This window comes from Phalangium opilio, unplaced genomic scaffold (assembly GCF_054372755.1).
Source record: "Phalangium opilio isolate 3A_F unplaced genomic scaffold, DU_Popi_V2 ptg000088l_1, whole genome shotgun sequence".
In the NCBI taxonomy this organism is placed as follows: domain Eukaryota; kingdom Metazoa; phylum Arthropoda; class Arachnida; order Opiliones; family Phalangiidae; genus Phalangium; species Phalangium opilio.
The window spans coordinates 2,907,575-2,918,868 of record NW_028324193.1 but is presented as its reverse complement, the minus strand read 5'-3'; the positions used below and the strand labels follow the sequence as shown (position 1 = coordinate 2,918,868).

The 11,294-nt window shown below is 34.2% G+C and overlaps 1 long non-coding RNA gene across 1 annotated transcript; it reads left to right on the top strand.

The window, feature by feature from the left end:
• Positions 1-8,256: 8,256 nt before the first annotated feature.
• On the top strand, positions 8,257-8,575 carry LOC149649075 (uncharacterized). The gene is made up of 3 exons (XR_016371663.1): positions 8,257-8,311; positions 8,372-8,434; positions 8,488-8,575. It is a non-coding gene; the product is annotated as an uncharacterized LOC149649075 (long non-coding RNA).
• Positions 8,576-11,294: the final 2,719 nt, after the last annotated feature.

The following is an 11,294-nucleotide window of genomic DNA, read 5'->3' as shown; positions in this document are numbered from 1 at the left end:
GAAAAGTAGATCGGCTACCTCGTTATTGGTTGAAATAGGAAACGTAGGGCCCACGTGAAGATCATGCGTCACTTGATTAGGGCGAATCAAAATTCAATACAAAGAATACATAGAGTGTGCTACATTTAGGGAGACGTTAGTGGTCCAAATATTGTATGGTCGTTCTCCGACAAACTCTCATTAACCAAAATGCATGTACAACCGCCGAATTGTCATACTTATCTACGATAAGTTATAAACTTATGCTTTAAGGGTATACCTGAATTACTCATTTTCTTTTTGATGGCTTGTAAATAGTTTTCAGATTCAAAGGCACTGAACTTGTCGAGTGACCCATATGTTTCAACATCATTAGTGAGGTGATTTAGGCAATGAACATTGTAGGAAACTAAATGTCTACCGTATATCAGTCCAAAGCTTTGGACGAAGTAACCTAATAGTTCTCTTGCGAACTCTATCATCGAAAATGACAGAACTGTGGATGCTAAAATCCGAATCGCCACATGAAGGCAAATATAGTGGTCATAATATTTTTTGGGAAGTACATCTGCTAAAACTAAAGGTCCCGAGTACAGCAAAAACTGTCTAAATTCAGTGGCTTTCCGATAATTAATCTCTGTTAGAGACCGCGGCTTCCTAACAAACTCAGAACAAGTAACACCAGAAAGTGATAGTAGTCTTAAAGATACTTCCGTTATCTGAGCGGGCCTCAATTTAAAGGTGGTATTATTACCTTTAATCCATAATGTTAGCAGCTTAAGCATAACCCCAAGGCAAACCAGATGCATATAGTCTAATGGAAATCCTGATACCATTTAAAGTTCGGTATTTCTTCCAATATCGAATAACCTACATGGTGTTTTTCCTGAGACTTAGCTCGAAAACTTTCATTTGTTCTAAGCGGTGCATTAATCTGAGGAAAACATAATCTTCCTTCCAAATGTTCTCCTCTAACCTTACATTTATCGCAACCAAAATAACCAGAATGACCTTTCGTTTGGCAAATGAAAGAACGCGCAGGGGTGTCACAAATAAGCCCCGAGATTTTAAAAGGAAAAGAAATATTTCCATCTCTAATGCCTTTTTCGTGAAGCAACTTAACTTCTTCTACAAAACGAGATAGAAAGGAATTGCTATCATGTGGCTTAGAACTTCCTTGGTATATACCAATTATAAAAGGCTTAGCATTTTTAACAGAGTTCAGCATGCCTAATATAGGCCAAAACTGACTATTCGAGCTATTTGTGATTAGTAATCCATCAATATTTACTAATATTTCTACACTGTCAAGGATTAAAGCATTTTTCTTAATCGAGTGAATAACCCCAGATTCAAGCCCGAAATGGAAATACCCTCCAGGCGAAATTCTTTCTTCATTTAAATGTCTAGGAGTACCTAACAAGGAACGATAGTCGTCAGGCAAATCTTTATGGCAGTCTTGGGACTTAAGCAATGATAATAACTTGTTTATAGATAATTTACTAACTCTATTTTCTGCTGCCCATTTTGCTAAACTTAAACGTAAGCTATGGTTGTTTTCTACATTTTCGCCGGTGCATAATTGTTCTTCACTATCAATCTCAATGTTCATGGGATTATTCTGCACCACATCACTTATGTTTTGATGGTTTGATGCAGTTAATTCAACCTCTACAACATCATTACGATCGATATTTTCAGAAACATTGTCCTCAAGACAGTCCTTATCGTTAATTTATTCATCATCAAAGCGCACAACATAATTTTGGCATAAGTCTGTGTCACGTAGAAAAGTTTGATTTAATTGGTTTTGAATAATTCTTGACCGTTGACGAGCAGAAATAAATCTGGGTCGCTTAGTCTTTTGTCTAGAAGACATGTTTAAGAAACTTTAAACCAAAACGAATATTTTAACAAAAATGTAGCAATTTATAATGTTCAATTTGTTAAATTCATAACAAAGTCCCGAAGCTATGACGGACGCCATTTTCCCTCGCTTCTCAATTATTCAAAAACTATGTTTCGGCGGACGCCATTTTTTTCCGAGTTCTATTCCCTCTTAAAGGGAAGGTGAAGTGGAAAATCAAGTGATTTTGCATCGATTATACTTCTATAAGACCAGCCTACATAGCGAAACATTCAAGAAATACTTCCGAATGATTTGAAAATTCAACTACCTGAATATTTTTTTAAATATGAAAGATTATATTTTTATTTTATATTAAAGAGTTAAAAAAATTGGTATCCGTGTTTCAGTTAAGCTTTGATATTGACATCGGTTAATTTACGATATCGGCTAACGATCCTATTCTGTTTATAACATCAAATCGGAACTTCAAGTGTCACTAGACAGTATATTACTTCAAAATCGAGAGTTAGAAACTTTAAAACCATCTCAACTGGATATCCGTGGATAAACTTATCATTATATGTGCTAATGTAATAAGATAATTTGATGAAGCGGCTCAGTGAACGTTGGGCAATGGCCTCAGAGTTTTGCTTGCAATGGTCAAGCTAAAATTCCTCACTTGACGCAGTCTTCTAAGGAGCTATTAGTAAAATAATATATTACGAACAAAAATGGTCTCACTAAGACCACAAAAATTATACTTAGCTTGAAAAATTAATATTTAAATCAAAGTAGAAAATTCAGTGAAGCAAAGGCTTAGAGCATTAACGTCGGCAATGAAAATACGAGATTCCCGGCGTCGTCCCGCGTACGTAATATAAGACTCCCGGTCTACCGTAAAATCTGGCGCGTTTAGACCAGAGATCTCTCCTTCGTTTATTCTCAGTATCATCTTAAGCTAAAAATAAGAGGTTCCCTACGTACATAATTTGCGATCCCCTGATAACGCGCGCGGTCTCTAGAGCCGCGCCAATCTCCCCTTAGTTTATTCTCAGTATCATCTTAAGTTTAAAATACGAGATTACTAACCCGCACCCCGCGAGAGCGCTCGGCATTCGAGGGATCAGGCACTGGCGTATTCCTCCGGTTTTACCTTTTTGGTGGTTTTAATGCGGTAAATTCGGGACATATGCCTTTAATCCGTTCTAATATTGAAATAAAAACTGTAAAAAGTAATCCCGAGTGTATTTCCGCGTTAAACGGCGTTATACGCTTCCCATCTTAAACCCTCAGAAAGACTTTATTACAGAGTGGTTTCTCCCTCGTCAAATTTTCCGTATGGAGTAATATTTTGCAAACGCCATCTAGATGTCGTGTGCAAAATAATAAATGACCATTCGTGGCCACTAAACACAAAAATACAAAATATATACAGTAAAAGCATTGTTAGCAATCTTAAAGTTTGGTTCGACAATTGGAAACTCATTTCTCAAAAGGGATTAAATGCTAAAAATGGGGAAGGTTTGGTTTTGTAAAATTCTATTTGATAGGGGTTCCCAAGATCGGAGACTGAGACAAGGTCCAGGCCCGCCGTCTCCATGTAGAAGAAAGTGGTGATTCAAACAGAGATAAAGGTCGCTAAATGTGTATGGTGGCGACTACCTGTCCAGCAGGTCGTCCCCTCTCAATACAAAAATATAAGGGCCAAAAATCTATTTAATCAAAAATTAATAGAAAATGTAATCCTGTGACCCTAATTCTTTTTTATAACTACTTTCTCTGCAAGATTAAGAGACTCGTTAGTAGTAAGTTACCACACTTTTAGGCATGCAAGTTAGCCAACAATGATCCAAATTTGCATAACTCAGAAATCCCACTTTTGACTATACAAATTAGGATCTAAATTTGTATAATTCAGAGATCCGACCTTAAACATGTAAATGAACCGAAAATGATTATAATTTGCATAATTCAGAATCCCACGCCTGTCAATCAAATGCGAGTCACGTGTGAGTCACGTGTAGTGTTGTGACGTAGGTAAAATTTGTAAGATATATCAGCAACAGTGGTTGAAATTATATTAGTTCGGGACAAAACGTAAAGCTATAATGAACTGGGAAAAACTACGGCTCGAAACTTTTAAAGATTACCCCGTTAGTAATATAAGACCGTCAGAGTTTGCGAAACATGGTTTTTATTATTTAAAGAAGGGCGACGCCGTTAAATGTTTTTATTGCGATATAACATTACATAGTTGGAAAGCTAATGATAAAGTAAATGAGGAGCATCGGAAATATTCCCCGGAATGCCCAATTGTGAAAGGGTTTTCGACATGCAACATACCCATACATTGTTCTATCGATGAGATAGGTAGAGATGTACCACCAACGGAGAAATACGTTTCAACTACAAGCAAATCCAAGACTGAAGAATATTGTAATAATCGATGTTGCACGCAGCGTGTTTTTTAGGTTGTAAAAGAAAATGTCTGTTTAGGTGGGTTATTACTTATCCTTCCCATAACTGTACCTGTAGGACTTATTTGTGGAATGTTATCTATGAACCCAGGAGTAGCGCTTCTTGGTTTTTATCCTGTACTCTTACCTATTTTAGATCAGAATTTTTTTAAAACAGGATTGTGTCAATGGTGTAAAAAACAAATCAAAGGATGAAATAAATTTTTTAAAAAACAATGTTTATTTGTATTGATTACATCACGATTAAATTCTGCGATAAACATTCCAAAAATTTGGAAATAAATTTAAAAAGCGTGTTTCCATCTGTTCCAAGTCTTGACGATGATAATAATCAACAGCGTCTTTTGAAAATACATTAAAAGTGGGGTCATACGCTAATATTAGGTTTCCATCTCTATCTCTATCCTCCAAAATATCTGGAAGATATGGAGATCTTGTAATGAGAGTAAATTTATTTTTAAACTTTTCAAAAGTGAAAGTTAAAAACATTAAAGAATACCTATATCTATGCAATTCTTCAATAACTACGTTAATATATAATAATTTTAACAAATTAATAGTATAACTAATAGGTGTAATAATATATATATTCCAGGGGGTGTCATTGTATTGTCTGTTCTTTATGATCAAACTAGTGTTGAATTCATACAAAAGTTTTATAATTGCAGTATTTAATACCGATTCAACACTAGCTTGATCGTGACAAACGTATCCCAGAACGTGCGCTGCTGCATTCGAATCTTGACATTGATCAAGTTCATTAGGGTCGTATTTATGTATACTTCCTAGTTTACATTCCGTACTAAAAACGTAGCGTCCACAATTTCTGGTGTCGATAGAGGTCCATTCAAACCATTCACCATTTCGTAAGCGGGGAGATACACTTCGATAGTAAGATACTTTAACGATGTTGTTAGCGCACAAGTTTTTAAACATTTCGCGACGTACAAGTTGATTAATGACATGCTTCGATATTTGATTGTTTCCTTCAAACTTTATACGATTGTTCTCAATTTCGATCAAACATAATGTACCTAATCGAGGTATCGCGTTTGCACCTTCTGATTTAATACTAATAGGTTTGTAACACACGTAACTCGAAAACCGATGATTTATATTTTTACGCGATTCAATACCAAAAACGTTCTCCATTTTTGTGAATTTTTATTTTCACCAAAAAGGTAAAAGATGGTTCACTATCTTGTAAATTATAATTGACAGCGTTCTTTCTGGGGTTAAATTCTGCGAAAATAATTCCAAAAACTTGGAAATGAATATAACATTTTTTGTTCTATTTTTTGCAACTCTAGGCGTGCATAATCAATAGCGTCTTTTGAAAATACTTTAAAAGTGGGGTCATATATTAAACCGATTTTATCTCTCAAAATTCTTGGAATATTTTTAGATTTTGTAAAGAGATTAAATTTTATTTTCATTTTTTCGAAAGTGAAAGTTAAATCCATTAACGAATGATTAAATTTATGCAATTCTTCAATAACTACGTTAATATATAATAATTTTATCACATTAACAGTATAACTAATACGGGGATCACCATTAATATAATAGAAGTAATCATCATTGCCATTTTTATCCTTTATGATCAAACGAGTGTTAAATTCATACAAAAGTTTTATAATTGCTGTGTTTAATACCGATTCAACACTCGCTTGATCGTGACACACATACCCTAAAACGTACGCTGCTTGACTCGAATGTTGACATTGATCAAGTTCATGAGGGTTGTATTTATGTAAACGTCCTAGTTTACACTCCGTAGTCAAGATGTAACGTCCGCAATCCCTGGTATCGATCGAGACTACATCTCTCCAAAAATCATATCGGTTACGAGATACTTTAACAATGTTGTTGATCCACAAGTTTTTTAACATTTCACTCTGTACAAGTTGAGCAATAGCATACTTCGATATTCGATTGTTTCCTTCAAACTTTTTACGATTGTCCTCAATTTCGATCAGGCATAACGTACCTAACCGAGGTATCGCGTTCGCAGCTTGTGATTTAATACAAAAAGCTTCGCCACACGCGTAACTCGAAAATCGATAATTTATATTGTTACTTGAACCAAAAACCATGTGATGCATGCATTCTCCAAACCCGGAATCCATTTTTTTTTGAATTTTTATTTCACTAAAAGGTAAATGATGGTTCACTATCTTGCAAATCCTTACCAATCCCAATCTTCACCTTCAAGTTCTAGGAAAGATGGATTGGCATTTTGAAAATCTTCGTAAGATTTATAGGTGGCATTCTTTGAAAAAATCACTTCATACACGTTATCAATGGATACATTGTCACGAAAGTGACCGGTTTTACAAAAAGAGTATCGAACCTTAAAAAATGTATCCCTAAATCTAGACAGTGTATTTGATAAGGATGATTTAGAGTAATTGCCGAACCGTAAAGAATCGATTACAACACTAATATATAACAGCTTCAAGAAATTTGAGCTGAAGCTGTTAGATGTTGCGTAATTCTTGCGAAATGGGTTTTTATACGTCAGCGTAGAGTTGCATTCGTAAATGATTTTAACAATCGCCGTGTTAATTACTGCTTGAACAGCCTCACTGTCGTGACAAACGTATCCCAGAACGTAGGCCGCCTCTTTTCGATGTTGACAACGCCAGTTTTGTTTGTTATAGTACTTATGAATCCGACCTAGTTTACACTCCGTTGTAGGGATGTAAATACCACAATCAACCGTATCGATTTGACATAATGAGTCAACTGTACAGAAAGTGACCCAAGATAGTTCTACAACATAACTCTCCCGCTTGTTTTTCAAAATTTCTTCGCAAACGAGTTTTCTAATCACTGTGTGAGTTATTTTATACTTTCGCGCAAATTTCTGACGATTGTCTTCAATTTCGATTAGACATAACGTCCCTAACCGAGGTACGTTATTTTTACAATCATGTTCAATAATATTTTTTTCATTAAAATTGTACGAATAAATTTCTCTCTTTTTTTGGGGAAGCTACACAAATAATAGTTTGGTTCCTCTTCACTGTCCCAGTATGAACACTCTTTTTCTTGGCGTTGAGCTTTGTAACAAAACTGGTTACAATTGATACAAAAAAAACTATTGTCCAGAATCGCGTAAGCGTTTTCAATATTGGTGATTAAAACTTTACCGTATTGTTTATAAATGGCTTTTTTAAATTTTTCACAATTATTGTTAACGCAGTAATGAATTTCACCACCAATAGATGAGAAACTAGCAATATCGTCTTTTTCACAAAAAAGACAGTTTAGATCCTGACCACTCTGTAACTCAGTTTGGCCTGTGGTATTTAATTCCGAAAATTGTTTTTCATTCAAGTCTGTGAAAAGTAATAATATCTTATAAGAAACACGCACGTTGTGAGGGCCTCTTTTAAAATTATACATTTATAATATGCACCCTTCTTAAAACGACTGATAAATATTTTTCGATAGGGACGCTCATTAATATGGACCCTTCTTTAAAATCGTTAATATATAAAAAACCAACAGTTAAATATATTTTTCTAAGAAAACCAGGGGATGACCTCGACGCTCATTACAAATTCCTAACTAGACTTCTTAAGCTAACAACCTTGAAAATTTCGTATAAAAACCGAACGGATTTCAAAGTTTCACATCATAACGCAAAAAACTTTTAAGTTTGAAAATATCTTCAAAGTCTAGAGTACTACTAGAAAAATGTGTCCAGCAAAATCTTTTGACTCAAACGCTCTTCAACCGGTTGAGGAATTGTAAGTTATTTTAGCTAGCAAGTTAAAATTATTTTTTAATACCGGATCTATTTTATATATAGCGCTTTACCCCAACTCTGGGGTATCGATGATGAATTGGAAGTAGAACCAATCATCATCCACGAGGAGCATGATATCCCAGATGGAGTGGAGGAGGAAATAAACGAATTAATCGCGAGTATTGATATGTTCGCCGAAGCGGACGACCCGGATGTGGTCTCTACCGAATCATCCTCGGATGAAGAAACGTAAGGTTTTAAATAAGTTTGAGGAATTGTAAGATACCTAACAAGAAATTTTTAAAACAGCGAAAGCGAAGAACTTTACAACGCAATGATTCAAGAATACCCATGCATGCAAATTGATTTAAAGTAAAGCAAAATAAATTATCTAAAAATTAATAAACTAATACATGTTTTTACAGTCTTAAATATCCCTATCCTACATTGTGTTCTTGTTGTTTTTCCACCGAATTTAATTCTCATGTCATTTTTCGTACTATTGAATCCCGCTATATATTATACTTTTGCGCTACTCCTAATTGCCCTCTTTTCCAAACTATCATCTGCCTTACCTGGGATCAGTCTAATTTCTATCCAATTAACATTTTCCTAGACACCTATTTCCTTTCTAAATATAAAGCACACCGTCTTCCCCTATACGAAAAAGATCTACAAATTGACTTAAAGTAAGTTGGAAATGAGTCTTATTGTATATAAAAAACTAATTTTAACCTATTTTTACAGTTCTACCTACGATATTCCTACTCGCTGCCCTATTTGTTATTGCCGTACTCCAAACCACTACACTATCAGGGAAACTGTCTGCGTTCCGGAACGACGTACAACTGTCTACAAGCTCTACTTCTGTCCTATTCGAGAGTGTCCTTTATATCAACATCTCATCTGCTTCTCCTATCATCAAAAATATTATCCTGTTCATATTTTAAATAATTCTCATTTCTGTTTTCTTATTGATCGTAGACGCTTACCTAAATTATTATCTCAAATTAATTCTCAATAAAAATATATATATTATAACGAAACTTGTCTCTTATCTTTTTATATTAAGCTTAAACACTCTATAAGAATCCCCTCTCTTAAACAACCGTAGTACCAAACATTGCTTAAAAAAGTAGTTAACCTTGAGACAACGCCCAATAATAATTCTTTTGAAATAGTAGATATCTCGGGGAAAACTTTATCATTTTCTTTTAACGCTTCATCCGAGAAAGTCTTTTAAAAAACATGGGTCTCCCAGAAGATAATCCTCAGCCGCAGTTACAGGAGATGGACTCTCTGTAAGCTAAAAGTTTACTAGTTGTTTTTAAGTTTCTAGTTTCTTAAGAGTGTTTTTTATAGAACCCAAGTGCCGTTAGAAATTACCGCAGCTTTAGCGGTAGAAAGGGCATCTGCAGGGTAAGTGATATTTTTACCATTAAAAAGTATAGTTAAGTAAAAGTAGCTATGTATTTTAGAATCTTCGAAACTTCTTCATACGCATTCGTACCGTGTTGCGTTTGTAAAGGAAGAGAGGTTTCTGAAATCGATAGAAATATTTCAAAGGCTTTCTATTGTAGAACTCTATCCTGTCCCCGATATAATAAGATAGTGGGTATTTGCATCCCCGTTTTTAGGTTTAATATTCATTACCCCTGTCGCGGCCATCCCGATGATTTTAATACGGCATTTATGGAAATGTTTGATTATCCTTTAAATGTTTAACTCTTTTTCTAAAAAAAAATATTAACTTTTTCCAAATATATACCATTTATTATTGTTGTATTTTAATTTTACATGTTATTAAAAGATTTTTTAAAATTCAATTAAACAGTACGAAATCATTTGTTGAATGCTTAAAACACATTGAATATTTTGAGGATTACGTAAATTATTTTCGAAAGATTTTAACAGATCGGTTAAATTTAACGTGCTGCAAAATGCGTGTAAGGTAGTTTTATACTCGCGTTTAACATCCAATAGTTTTTTTTCAAAATCACCCAAAAGAATTCGAAAGGTGAGTAGCATATTTTTTATGAAAATTCTTTGATTAATAATAAAGTTAATATGGGTTGAAATAAACCCGTTCACGGGGTCTTGCATAATAAGCGCAAATACTTCGGGTTTAATTGTCACTGGAACGCTTTCGTCATACGTAAAGACAAGACCCAAATTCGTAATAGATATATAGATGTTCTGACAACGACAAAATTTAATTGACGATTTCTGCATACAGGCCGCGAATTCAGATTTACGTTTGTTCAAGATGTACCATATTTTATACGGTATTAAAATAAAGTTTCCACTTTCAACAATAACTGTTGGTTCTACGTCTCTTCCCCGCGGACAAACAGTTACCGTTACACCGCTTTTTGTTAAGTGTAAGTTCAAATCGCGAAACGTAGCCATATTTTTATAAAAATAGTATTACTCACAACACATCACGGGTATTTTTATTCAGGAACGAGCAGTGCAGTTTCAAACATTTACTTTCGATTGACTTTCCTAACAAAAACTCGGGGTCTTTTTATAGTAAAATATCTCTCAAGTTTTTGACCCTTCGACCTTTTTCCAAAAATATCATCCATTTTAAGATCGGAGCACCTTTCCCCCGAAAAATCCCTGTTTAAATTCCCACACTTTTTCGTTTTTTATAAAACCATTAAATACCAATTAAAGCTTTCCATCTGTGTAGGACGTGTATTGGAAAGCGTCTTTAGCCTTCTACATAAACTCCACCCAAATCGAAGCAAAAAATACTTCTCGGTAATTACACCCAGGTGCATCGTATAAAAAAGCAATTATTTTTTTGATACAATGTAATTTAAAAAATATATTTGATAACCTAGGGGAATTCAGGTGTTCCAATCGTATATCTAATATCATTAAAAAGTATACCCGCAGCCAGATAAAAAAAGCAATTATTTTTGATACATTGTAATACAAAAAATATATTTTACAACCTAAAAGTATCATTAAGTATAATTAACGACTAGAATTCTCGGTAAATTACTTTTAAAAAATATATTTGATAACCTAGGGGTATCCAGGTGTTTGAAATCGTATATCTACCCATCATTAAAAAGTATACCCGCAGCCAGCAATTATTTTTGTTACATTGTATATACCTAGGGTATCATTAAGTATAATTAACGACGAGAATTCAAAATATATTTTATAATCAAGAGGTATCATTAAGTATCATTAACGACGAGAATTCAAAATATATTTT